The sequence below is a fragment of the Pelobates fuscus genome, chromosome 7 (genome assembly GCF_036172605.1).
Source record: "Pelobates fuscus isolate aPelFus1 chromosome 7, aPelFus1.pri, whole genome shotgun sequence".
NCBI classification, from domain to species: domain Eukaryota; kingdom Metazoa; phylum Chordata; class Amphibia; order Anura; family Pelobatidae; genus Pelobates; species Pelobates fuscus.
This window is the reverse complement of record NC_086323.1, coordinates 9545524-9559950: the sequence shown is the minus strand read 5'-3', so window position 1 is coordinate 9559950 and position 14427 is coordinate 9545524. Positions and strand designations below refer to the sequence as shown.

General features: G+C 45.8%; 1 protein-coding gene across 1 annotated transcript in view; it reads right to left on the bottom strand.

Moving 5' to 3' along the window:
* PTPRF (protein tyrosine phosphatase receptor type F) overlaps window positions 1-14427 on the bottom strand; it is a 965824-nt gene that overhangs the window by 513542 nt on the left and 437855 nt on the right. Inside the window, exon 4 of the mRNA XM_063427667.1 lies at window positions 7652-7774. The gene's annotated coding sequence lies outside the window, so the exon portion shown is untranslated. The remainder of the gene's footprint in view (window positions 1-7651; window positions 7775-14427) is intronic.

Here is a 14427-nt window from a genome sequence, read left to right as displayed (position 1 = left end):
CCCCTGGGACCATCTCCAGGGTCCTGGGACCATCTCCAGGGTCCTGGGACCATCTCCAGGGTCCAACAATGACCACCAACTAAAATGCGCTCCCACAAAGGTACAAACAGACCCCAAGCCACTTGATTCACCGCCAGATCAGGCACAAACCACCACAGGGGAACCAGATGGGTCAGCACCGGTTACACAGCGGGATATCCGAAACCTGGTCACGGAGATCAAAAGCCTGCTGGCAGCTGACGTGGCAATCATTAGGCAGACGTGCAAGCGGTCACAGACAGGGTGAAGGCCACTGAGGAAGAAATAGTAGACATAAAGCAAGGTCTGTCATACCTACAGGACTCTGTAATGAATATACAAGCACAACAACAAACGCTCTCACTCCATTACATAGTGCTAGATGATAGGTCACGGCGCAACCACCTTAAGCTCAGAGGGGTACCTGCCAACATCACATCCGATGAGCTCCCCCACTACGATGAGCTCCCCCACTACATGTTTGGTAAGCGATAGATCCCATCTAGGGCAAAGAAGTTTGCCCTAGATGGGATCTATCGCTTACCAGGCAAAGATGCCTCCACCAGTGTACGAGATGTGATAGTGCGCTGTTCGACCTCCCAGGACAAAAGACTTGTTATGTTGGTGCTTCAAGACAAGGCGCCTCTCACCTTTGAAGGATCGAGTCTCACAATTTACCAAGACTTCACCAGATTCACATTACAGTGGCGAAAGATCCCTAAATCCCATCATCAGCCACTTGAGAGCAGCGGGACTGGAAGATCACCCAAGTTCCTGGTGGTTACACTCAATGGGACAGAACACAAAATCTCCTCTCTTGCCGAAGCACCCACCTTCTTTAAATCTTTGGGCTTACCTCTTGTAATGAAAATATACCCCAACACACAGGATTCAGAAGACAACACAGAGGGGAGATACGTCTACCGGACTTTAGAGTGGCCGGACTCGACGTATATAGGAGAAGTACAGAGTCAGGAACAATCTGAGGTCAAGGGCACAAAGAGACAGCGTAAACTAGGACTAGCCGGGGTCTGGTACACAGTAAACAGCAAGCCGGCAAACAAAACAGATAAGGATAAAGAGATAACGTAGTCAGAAACAAAGCCAAGGTCAAGTACGAAGGAACACAACTGAACACAACAAGCGCTAAAGGGAACTGAAACAGAAACCACGATAGGGCAAGGAACCAAGGGAAAAAGGTGAGTATAAATAACTAAACATCTATTTTGATTGGTCCCTGTCATCTCCACACCCCCAAAAGGTAAGTGTATGGGGAGTGTAGCATGACAGGGACCAATGGGAGGCCTTTTCAAAATTTAGGCTCCCACTGTCCCTTTAAGAGCGCGCCCGAGACCCGCGGCGCGCTCTTAGAGTCAGGCGGGACACATGGCTGGCCCCTGGAAAAGGTAAGTACCGCTACACCTATCTCCCAGTGGGCAACTGACCTCCAATCCAACACACACGTACCAGGGAACCCGGGCCGGCGACCCCATCAACATCTTCAGATCATTTGATCTCCAGACCAGAAACCTGACAGCACAGAAGATTACCGTATACTATTCGCTTACAGCACAAACTAATTTGTTTTGATTTGTTTAGATATAGTAGGGTCCACAGTCAGTCTACTTTTTTGGCTCCCATACGGAACATGTGCCTAGAGTCTCATGTTCCGGCATTTACTCATTTCGGGCCTAATTCCATATAACCTGGTGTGGGTCACCGCACCAAAGACAGCCCTCCTCCTCTGTTACCCCCTTGATCAGGGGCATATCTAGAAGACGGACATAATTTCTCCCCCCAAGTGGGTAGCATTTATTGACGTACCAGGCTGCTCTCCCGAAGCAAGTCATTCCCTCCTGTTAATATATTGATGTTAGGACGACATAAATGTGATGCATATCGACCACTTAACGAATATACAAACATGTCTATGATCTCATGTGACACCTTTTTTCTCTCCTCCTTTATTTCTGTAACCCTCCCTACATTGATATCATAAAAACAAAAAATCTAATAAAGAGATTGACCAAAAAACAAACAAAAAAAACAGCCAACCAGTATAAAGAGATGATTTAAAGGGGTTACCATCACTTAACTACAGCCAGCGCTTTTGAGATAAATGTGGGGGGAGTGGGGTATGCGGGTGCTCAGTCATTTAACGGATCAGTTTAATGGGGCCCTCAATGTGCTCATAAGGTTACATGTCAGTACTATCTGTAAGCTTACCGTAATAAGTGGATTTTATTCTGTTTTGTTCATATTGTACATCGCTGCAGAATACGTTGGTGCTACATAAACAATTGGAATTAGAATTGCACTCTGTAATATATGAACCATGCAATGCATTATGTTACACGAGGAAAGGATCCATGCCCGAATAACAAAAAATGATTCTGTCATTAAAGGGATATGCCACTGCCTAAATACAAAACAAATAAATCAATGTTTACTAGATATACCCTAAATTTTTTTTTTTTATTCATATATCTAAAAGCAGTTTTCACAATATTCAGTTGTCTTCTGCAGCTATTGCAAGCCCTCCCCTTCTAACCCCACCCAGACTTGCTGTGGCTGTCCAATCACAGACTCCCCAATGCAGCTCAATGAGAAGTCTGTGCAAGGCAGGTGCGCTGGTCAATTGCTGACTCTTGAGTTTATCTCCACCGAGCTAATGAAACCAGGAAGTAACAGGACCGGGTGTATGATTGACAGCCAGGAGGGTGTAACAAGGTTAATTTGTAAAAGTGACAACAATTTCTATTACACAATGTGCACGTTTTGTAAAATGAAAAAAAAAACAACAAAAAAACACTCTTCATACAAAGTCCCAGAAAGAGTTTTTTTTTTTTTTTTTTTTTTACAAAAGATGTAATACAGTTTATATGTTTTATAAGCTGATAGGGGTTACTGTCTATTGCATCTTGAAGGCAGTTAATCCTAAATCTAAACCTCTTTTAACCCTAACCCCATCTCTAACGTTAAGGACCCCAAATTCTCAGCCACCCAAAACCAGGGCCCTAAAAATCCTGATCTCCTGACCATCATTAACATAAACATTGCTATAACGGTGCTTTGTCACTGCCTGCATATTTACATATACCCGCACCCTGACCTCAGTATCAGTTAGACAGTAATTATGCAGGATGGGGCTTAGAATTAGGGTGACAGATTGTGACTTTCCTGCATTATTTGCAGGCCTTACAAAGGACGAGAACGCTGCCTTGTTCCCAGGTTTAGCTGATCAGGTGAATAAACCTTCCTGAATATGCTAAGCTTGACAACAAAGCAGCCTTTAACGCAAAGTGCCACAGATTACACATTTACAGCTTCCTCGTATATCCGTCACAATATATTGCTGCAGTCAGAGTCTGGGATTGGAAACGGCTCGATAGATTGCTATCTCGTTTAACGCTTCCTTGTGGGTCGGCCTTTACACCTCGATGGCCCAGGCTGCATTACACTTTATGAGATTGCGTTTTCTATTAAACGGAACTGATAGATGTGTTGGGCCATGAGGACATCTCTGCTTTTACTGTGTCCTGAATTCCTTTATTATGCTCCAGCCTACGTACATTGAATTGGGCGGTTGTCCCTCTTCAACCATCTACACTCATGTTCTTTGGATTCATCATATGAACGGTCCCACGCAGGTTGTTGGTGCCCTGTACTTACTTATACAGTAAAAGGCATGTTTACACCAATAATCCCCAGTACTGGTAATAAAACACTAATGGGTAAAGCAGTAATTCCTACCCGTAATATTAAGGTAAACCAGCTCTGCGAGATTTAGATGTAACTGGAAGATTTGTTAATATTATTTATTAAAGGACCAAAAGGCATCCAGACCACTTCATCCCAATGGATTCTGCAGGATTAACCCTTCACTGTAAACCATCACCACTGTGCAGCAAGGATAATGTTACTGTAGCTTCCGCTGCACTGACCAAGACAACTTGGTCAGGTAACAGGTCAGCTCGTTGGAAAGCACTGGATTCATGGTTATGGATCAGGTCCCCTACACTCCTCATTGTGGATTATTGAGTGGACCCATCGCCAGAGGAAGCCACGACTCAATGACATCGCGGGAGACGTCGAGGTGAGTAGCACCAAAGATGTCTTGGGCCTTGGAAAAGGTGAGCAAAACCTTGATTCTATGGCAAATGGTGGGAAGGACCTTTATATAACTAGGTGGGAGGGCATGATAGCGTTAGGAATACAGGTTGGTTCCTTTCAGTTCCCAAAAACACAAAGTCATCTTTTGCATGTAAAGATCCCCACGTTATTCAGCTATCGGCAACAACTGATTGGCATCATTTTAACAGAGCAGTTGTTGCCAAACCTCAAATCCTATCAATTTTAGGCAGGACTATCTGAGGATCATGGGCTTTGTAGTCCAATAACCGGTTGCCAAGACAGTCAATGCGATGCGAATTAACACAGACAGCCTGCTATCTCAGCACCAAGAGACATTGGTCTTTACATTAAAACAATGAAAAGTAGAGAATTCAAATTAATTTATGCTTTCAACATGCAAATCCAAAAAACAAGCTACACACTAATGGCTCTGTGTCTGGTGTTTGGAGCAAGTTAACGGTTGTTACAGACAAGCAGCAGATACTACGCTAATGATGTTTCAATATCTTCGTGCCTGTGTTGTAAGATTGTAAATGTATTGCGTTATTCAACAGCGCATTATCGCAAGGACATTAATTCTCAGGCTGTAAGTGATCCCGAGAAAGAGCGGATTGTTTAATATCCAGAATATTTGTTGTAGGCATCACGTAAACGAGCGGCTAGGCATCTCGAAGCCGAAGAGTCGCTGTGGAGAGCAGGCATTGGAAAATGATTTATTGCGTGATATGTTAAGAGGGGTGCGTTTTGATGAAATGGTCGAAATGGGTCCTCTGGTGGCCTGAACAGATGGACATATCGTAACATAGGAATAGGCAGGACGGGCTGCTGAGAAGCTTCCTTGCATCAGAATTCATTATGGGTCCCTGTGCTAGATTTGCCAGTCACATCCAATAAATTGCTTCTGCCATTTCTCAAGAGCGAACAATAAATCTGACAGATGACAAATCTGCAGATAAAACTTTGTACAGCTCATTACTGCACAATTCTGGCCAATTCTCGAAGCATTGACTTTCTAGCCAAGCCCAGCTTATGTCCCCATCAGCTCCAATGCTACTTCTACTTGTCACCCAGAGGGCAAAATGCTTATGGCCCGTCTTTAGCATACGGTACGTCTGTGCTCTATCAGACATATAACAAGCAATGAACCACGAGGGAACAAATCACCTGTGATCTGTGAGTATGGAGATCCAAAACTAGCGTCTACTTACACCAGCGAGGACGGATATCAAAAGATAAGAAACATATTACATTATTTACATTAAGTATCACATTTAATGTCATATTTAACAGCTGGTTTATTACACTGTGGTATACTGGCGTGTCACAAGCCACCTCAAAGTGAGCCACGGAATATAGACGTCAAAGCCTTTTAAACTACAGTTGGCATTAGAATTGTGGTACCCACCTAACTGATTAAACTAGTAAATGAGTCTAGCTAGAAGCACGCACTATACATTGTGTATACCTTCTATTAAGGCTGTATGTGTGGTATACATTGGTGTGCGCATGGGGTGGGGCTGGTGTACCCGTTCTCACTCGAATACTGAGCCAAAATACCCTCTGTGCTCCCTGTGTAGGCACACATGCATGGGTGTGGGTTAGCTTGTTCAGCAAGACAAAAATGATGACTAGTTCTGTATAAATCTTTATTATCAGAGTAAAAATACACATTTTCAAGTTTAGATAGCTGCCCAAGTCTGAAACTTATCCATCAATTTTCAGAACATATTAAAACATTTCCCACAAACATTCTGTATCAAGTCCATATTTGCAATGTTTGCCCTGGCTTTTAAAGATAAATACAAACACTGGACGGAGGTCTTCACTCCTCATGTGCAAAGCAATCAAAAAGCCATGTTCCTTACCAGCCCTTTCTCGAAGGTTCAAAAAGGTTCTGTATCAAAGCATTGAGACCAGAGTGGGTGGTTCTGAGTAAAATAAAATGATAAATCCATACAAAGTGGGTTGCAATGCTCACCCCTTTAAAGACCCCTCTCCCCCAGTTTGTGACTTGTTCTCTATGTTTGGAATTCTTTGGATTCACTAATTCATAATGATAGGTCTTCGATTGTCCCTTCATGCAGCTACACTCCACAAAAACTTCCCCAAACCTCACGTGATGAACCAAAGAGACACAGATAGCAGATCAGAAGGAAACCATCACTAGTTGCTTTAATGGCAAATAAATGCATCAACGGTTTAAAACCAACAAACAGAAAACAGAAAAGATAAATAAGGAGGTGGCCTTAGGGCCCTAACTGAAAGCCTCAGACCACAAGAGGATGCAGCTCTCACCTACACCTACAGTAGAGGTCCTGTGTGCAGAGGCACACAGGAGAGATCTTTGGCCCAGCACCTCTCCGAGATGCTCTGTAAGGGCACCAAACAGTGCCTGAAGAGCAGCAGTCCAACCAAGATCTGATGGAACTCCTGCCCTTCGTCACACCCTGCTTGAAACCTGTAGAGGAATCACTCCTCTCCAACAAGACAAACCCCTTCATTTTGCTACTTGGCGTTCCCCCACTCCCATGGATCCCACATTTGGTTTCATTATATGCAGCTGGACACTCTAGTTTAAATGCCCTGGCTGCCTTGTTGGAACAGGTGTATGATGTCATTTGCTAAATCTTACATAACTTTATAATAAAGCAGAATATCTCATGAAAAAAGGTTCACACGGGTTATGGGTGTTTTTCAATGGTTTAGTCAATGGCGTAAATGAGAGAATTGACGGTTCCCCTTTAAGGGTAAGTTCTAGTAAAAAAATGGGGTCAAAACAAGACAATGGAGCACAGTGGTGTCTTCAGGGGACTCAGGGGAGTCAATTAGTCAACATGCTCTGAGCCAACGGCTGGCTATAACTTAAAGCTTTATAAAAAAGAGCAACTCTGGGGCAAAAGTGACGCAAAAATGATGCAATTAGTGGGAACATTCCATTGGTTTCCATGGCGACTGATGCTTTTTCTGGAATCTAACACCTGTACCCAATGATTGATGGTAACACAAAACCCCAGAGCGTCTAAGTAAATCAGTCCAGCTATGAGGAGCTATGAGGGTAATGGCGTCTCAGGAGCGGTTAGACACAATGTATATCATCCTGACACAAATAAAGACGGCAAATCTGAGAAAGTCAAAAGATTAAATAACTGATTGATAGAGTCCTAAAAAAATGTTAACCCCGTAACCACCTAGAGCAGGTAAACAACAGATCAGAGTAATGTACCCCAGTAGCTCATCAGACAAAAAACATATCTGGCACAAACAAGACCCAAAGTACAATTCAATAACATTATCAAAGCAACAAAAAACTGATTGTATTCCTGGCGCCACCTCTGGCTACCTGTGGAACTGCATCTAAATAACATACATATAAAAACAAATAATTTAAATACCAGCAGCAGCAGGTGTCTCTTTGCTGGATGTATAACGTCTTAGCCAATCACCACCTGGAGATCTTTAATTCAGAGAAACTACATATAATTCTGGATTTAACTCTTACCTTATTGTACCAGCACGCAGACTCCATCGAGAGCAGATTCCATTAGCTCCTAGAGGCGACCGATACTACGAACAGAACTGCTTAATTCCCAATCGCTATCAGATTAAGGAGAAATAGAAGGACCTGGAAAATAATAAGAGATGGTGGTAGGTTAAACAAGGGTACCTTTATATAAGCATTTCCAGGAGAATCAAAGGATGCAAAGATAACAGCTTAACAAAAAGGCCCACCCCCATACCATAACTACTTTAAATTTAGATGTGCTTTATTGCTCCACCTTACAGGTGCTCAGAGAACCCTGTGAGGTATTAGGGCTGTAGGGCTCCAGACGAGGTGTCTGAGTCCAGCTGCTTACTGGTGTCTGCAGTCCATACTAAAGGAAATTCTTCACACCCAGGAGCAGTATTTTGAAAAACAATAATTTGTTTTGGCCTTTATTTTGAGAATGCATGTAGGTGATGAGTAGGGTGACTGAGAAATGAAACGCAATGGGGTTTACTCACTAAACTCCGAACTGTAGCAATTTAAAATCCGAGTCACGATTTTTAGGTTTCTGTAGCCCAGCTATGACAACTCCTCCAATTCAGCTAAGAATGTAGCATTTCAGTTTTAATTTGCTACGAGTCTTGTTAATAACCCGTTTCTCTTACCATAGGGACCTACTAACCCTGAGAATTCCATAAATCTAGCAAATGTAATTGGAACCATAATAAAGAGGGATGTAATAATGCTGTATCTTATGAATGCGGTCAGTGCAGAGTTTTTGTGGAAATTCATTACATCAAGCATGTCAAACTCAAAGGTTAACACGGGCCAAATAAACAAGGTTTAAGTACATGTGGGCCGCAAAAAAACAAAAACGTCAGTTTTCATAGAAACTTAGGTTTATTTAGAAAAGTACAGTAAACATTTTTTTGCCTAACTGACACTAGACGTCCTCACTCTCGCACGGCTTCAAAAGAGCCAAATTAATTTTAAGGGGGCGTGTATTTGCATATACCCAATATTTCAGTACAACTACCTTGACATATTAAGAAAGGTTAGATAATGGGACTGAAATGGTGGATGTATGCTGTTGCACAGCTGTAAAAAAACAAATTCATCTTGTTTATTTTGAAGCCCTATGAGTGTGTTCTTCACTTTGGTTGAGATCAAACTTGATGATCTCAGCCGATCCAATGCTTTCCCATAGGAAAGCATTGGGAGGCTATTGTGCATGTGTGGCAAAAAAGCTGTGCAGCCAAACAGCATCTTGAGCGTTCAGCACCTCCATGCAAACCCAATCTAATACACTGCCCCCTTCCCCCATTCTAATACACTGCCCCCTCCCCCCAATCGAATACACTGCCCCTCCCCCATTCTAATACACAGCCCCTTCCCCCAATCTAATACACTGCCCCCTCCCCCCAATCTAATACATTGCCCCCTCCCCCAATCTAATACACTGCCCCCTCCCCCCATTCTAATACACTGCCCCCTCCCCAATCTAATACACTGCCCCCCACCCAATCTAATACACTGCCCCCTCCCCAATCTAATACACTGCCCCTCCCCCATTCTAATACACTGCCCCTCCCCCAAATACACTGCCCCTCCCCCCAATCTAATACACTGCCCCCTCCCCCATTCTAATACACTGCCCCCTCCCCCATACTAATACACTGCCCCCTCCCCCCAATCTAATACACTGCCCCCTCCCCCCAATCTAATACACTGCCCCCTCCCCCCAATCTAATACACTGCCCCCTCCCCCATTCTAATACACTGCCCCCTCCCCCCATTCTAATACACTGCCCCTTCCCCAATCTAATACACTGCCCCCTCCCCCCAATCTAATACACTGCCCCCTCCCCCCTCTAATACACTGCCCCTCCCCCATTCTAATACACTGCCCCCTCCCCCCATTCTAATACACTGCTCCCTTCCCCAATCTAATACACTGCCCCCTCCCCCAATCTAATACACTGCCCCCTCCCCCCTCTAATACACTGCCCCTCCCCCTCTAATACACTGCCCCTTACCCCCATTCTAATACACTGCCCACTGATCCAATACACTGCCCCCTCCCCCAATCTAATACACTGCCCCTCCCCCTCTAATACACTGTCCCCTCCCCCCAATCTAATACACTGCCCCCTCCCCCCAATCTAATACACTGCCCCCTCCCCCCATTCTAATACACTGGCCACAAATCCAATACACTGTCTGCCCTCCCTCCCTCCACTCTAATACACTGCCTCCTCCCACCATTCTAATACACTGTGCTCTCCCCTCATTCTAATATACTGCCCCCAAATCTAATACACTGCCCACTACCCCCCTCCACTCTAATACACTGCCCCCAAATCCAATACACTGCCCCCTCCCGCCCTCCACTCTAATACACTGTCCCCTCCCGCCCTCCACTCTAATACACTGCCTCCTCCCACCATTCTAATACACTGTGCTCTCCCCTCATTCTAATATACTGCCCCCAAATCTAATACACTGCCCACTACCCCCTCCACTCTAATACACTGCCCCCAAATCCAATACACTGCCCCCTCCCGCCCTCCACTCTAATACACTGTCCCCTCCCGCCCTCCACTCTAATACACTGCCTCCTCCCACCATTCTAATACACTGTGCTCTCCCCTCATTCTAATATACTGCCCCCAAATCTAATACACTGCCCACTACCCCCTCCACTCTAATACACTGCCCCCAAATCCAATACACTGCCCCCTCCCGCCCTCCACTCTAATACACTGCCCCCTCCCGCCCTCCACTCTAATACACTGCCTCCTCCCACCATTCTAATACACTGTGCTCTCCCCTCATTCTAATATACTGCCCCCAAATCTAATACACTGCCCTCTCCCGCCCTCCACTCTAATACACTGCCCCTACCCCCCTCTAATACACTGCCCCCTCCCGCCCTCCACTCTAATACACTGCCTCCTCCCACCATTCTAATACACTGTGCTCTCCCCTCATTCTAATATACTGCCCCCAAATCTAATACACTGCCCTCTCCCGCCCTCCACTCTAATACACTGCCCCTACCCCCCTCTAATACACTGCCCCCTCCCGCCCTCCACTCTAATACACTGCCTCCTCCCACCATTCTAATACACTGTGCTCTTCCCTCATTCTAATACACTGCCCCCAAATCTAATACACTGCCCTCTCCCGCCCTCCACTCTAATACACTGCCCCTACCCCCCTCTAATACACTGCCCCCTCCCGCCCTCCACTCTAATACACTGCCTCCTCCCCCATTCCAATACACTGCCCCCAAATCCAACACACTGCCCCTCTCCCCCTCTCATACACTGCCCCCTACCCCCTCTAATACACTGCCCCTCCACTCTAATACACTGCCCCCTCCCCTCATTCTAATACACTGCCCCCAAATCCAATACACTGCCCCTCCCTCCCTCCACTCTAATACACTGCCCCCTCCATCCAATTTAATAGACTGCCTTCTCCATCAAATCTAATACATTGCCCCTTAATCTAATACACTACCTCTCCTCCCCCCACTCTAATTGAATGCATTGCCCCTCCTCCCAGCACTCTAATTTAATACACTGCCTTACCTCCCTCCCCCAATTTAATGCCCTGCCTTCCCCATAATTTAACACACTGCCCCCATCCAACCACTCTAATACACTGCCTCCCTCCCTCCCCCAAATTAATACACTGCCTCCATCCCCAATTTAACACACTGCCGCCCTACAACCACTCTAATACACTGCCTCCCTCCCCCAAATTAATACACTGCCTCGTTCCCCAATTTAACATACTGCCCCCCTTCAACCACTCTAATACACTACCTCCCCCAAATTAATACACTGCCTCCCTCCCCAATTTAACACACTGCCCCCTCCAACCACTCTAATACACTGCCTCCCTCCCTCCCCCAAATTAATACACTGCCTCCATCCCCAATTTAACACACTGCCCCATCCAACCACTCTAATACACTACCTCCCCCAAATTAATACACTGCCTCCCTCCCCAATTTAACACACTGCCCCCTCCAACCACTCTAATACACTGCCTCCCTCCCTCCCCCAAATTAATACACTGCCTCCATCCCCAATTTAACATACTGCCCCCCTTCAACCACTCTAATACACTACCTCCCCCAAATTAATACACTGCCTCCCTCCCCAATTTAACACACTGCCCCCTCCAACCACTCTAATACACTGCCTCCCTCCCTCCCCCAAATTAATACACTGCCTCCATCCCCAATTTAACACACTGCCCCCCTCCAACCACTCTAATACACTACCTCCCCCAAATTAATACACTGCCTCCCTCCCCAATTTAACACTGCCCCCATCCAACCACTCTAATACACTGCCTCCCTCCCTCCCCAAAATTAATACACTGCCTCCATCCCCAATTTAACACACTGCCCCCCTTTAACCACTCTAATACACTGCCTCCCTCCCCCAAATTAATACACTGCCTCGTTCCCCAATTTAACATACTGCCCCCCTTCAACCACTCTAATACACTACCTCCCCCAAATTAATACACTGCCTCCCTCCCTAATTTAACACACTGCCCCCTCCAACCACTCTAATACACTGCCTCCCTCCCTCCCCCAAATTAACACACTGCCCCCCTCCCCAATTTAATACGCTGATCCCCTCCCTCCCCCAAATTAATTCAGTGCCCCCTCCCTAAAATGAATACACTGCCTCCCTCCCCCAAATTAATACACTGCCCCCTCCCCAATTTAATATGCTGATTCCCTCCCTAACCCAAATTAATTCAGTGCCCCCTCCCTAAAAGGAATACACTGCCTACTCCCTCCCCCAATTTAATGCACTGCCCCTCTCTCTCAAATTAATAAAATGCCTCCCTCTGTAATTTAACACACTACACAGTAAGGTCCCCCAAGCCTCTCTTCCCCTACCTTAAGATGAGCCACCCATCCGCCAGTTCCAGCCCTGCTCCATTCCGCTCTAGCAGGCCAGACGCTCCTCTGGCACTACGAGAAGGAGAGAAGGGGGAGTGGCTGGCCTGCGGGAGCACGCGATTGGCCCCCTCCCTCCACTCTAATACACTGCCCCCAAATCCAACACACTGCCCCCTCCCCCGCTCTAATACACTACACCCTCCACCCTCCACTCTAATACACTGTGCTCTCCCCTCATTCTAATATACTGCCCCCAAATCCAATACACTGTCTCTCCCCCCTCCACTCTAATACACTGCCCCCAAATCAAAAAGTGCTCTAAAAAATACGAGGACTGAGGGGGAGACGCAATATGTGTCCAGGCAGCTTGTCCCCTTCTGTTGTTGCATGCTGTGTAACACGTTTTTGGTTTTTATATTGCCTATTTGTGGCGAAACCGACCTTGCCACGTGTCCTTGGAGGGGGCTGCTTGCCCGCCTCTTGCCTTTGGACTATGGCCCTGGGAGATTGGGCCCTTTTACAAAACGTATTCGGCCCTAACAGAGTGCATGTCACTCATTCTGGCCCTTGGACACAGTGGGCCCATTCGGTACTTGCCCTGTGTGAGCAGTGATACCCCCGGATAGCTATGCCATGGAGCCTATTCATGTAATGAAAGACTATGGGAAAGACTTTGGCTCCATGGCAATTAAATTGTATTTGTGTGGTCTGCGTGCCATTCACCTAATAATGTGCACGCAGACCTGAGCTATCTGGGGATATGTTACATGTCTGTGTTTGATGTATAAAAAGTAACTTTATATATTTTAAAACATAATCCTGTATTTAGGTCCCCACAAGTGTAATGGAGTTTTGTCTTTGACCTGGGAGATAATTGGATTACTTCTCCAATTATCTCCAGGGTAGAAGGGAGGAAGCCAGGATGCATTGTGGGGATGTTTGACCTCTGTTTGAGCCAGATTAAAATACTGCCAGCCAGGGGGAACAAAATATACTTTTACTAACTTTTGAACCCCTGGTCTGATTCATGCCATTTTTAATATGTTGTTCCCCTGAATGATTGATTGTGGATATGTATTTTTATGTGAATGTGATGTATGGTTTTAAAGTTACAGAGTATGTGTGGAAACTGTATTTTTACTGTATGTAATAATTATGTTAATTGCTTATCTGAGGGGAGGGGGATGTGTGGGTTGTACTGTTACTTGATTGGTTGTTTATGCCTCCCCCTGGGTGTGTCCTGTATGTGCACAACTGTAATAAAAACCAGGCTGGGTGTTCCAGACCTGAGATTCTGCTTGACCCTCAAACCGATGTGTCGTCTCGTTTTTGGGGGAATTGGATTGTATGCTGACTGCCAGGAGTGTAAGCGGATTGTATGCTTTTCCTGTTCGGCTGATTCCAGGGTTCGTGTGTTTCCAGTCGGGAGTTTCCAGAATTCGTACAGTTTGCAGTTCGGGAGATTGGCGATTGCTGTAGCTGCTGGTCTATGGAAAAGGGGGATATCGCCTAAACTGGGTTTTAACCCCTTGTCTGCTGAAACGGTCCGTTACAGTATTTATCGGAATAAATTCAGCATGATGACAACTTCCTCGATCAGGTCATTTATTCCGGGTTTGTGAAGAGTGCAGCCATTATTCAGGGATTGTAGGACTCGACAAAAGAAAAGTCTTCCCTGGAAGCTGATGTGTTCAGCCCTCGGAGACTCCGTTAACCTTGGGGCGGGGCCGGACCGCCATGCTGGCAGGTCGCACAACTGAACGGCTCCTGCAAATATTCTCAGTTTTCTCTTTAAAAACGAATCAAACACCTACCAAAAGACTGACAACGGCAGCCCTGTGTGAGAAGACACCATGGT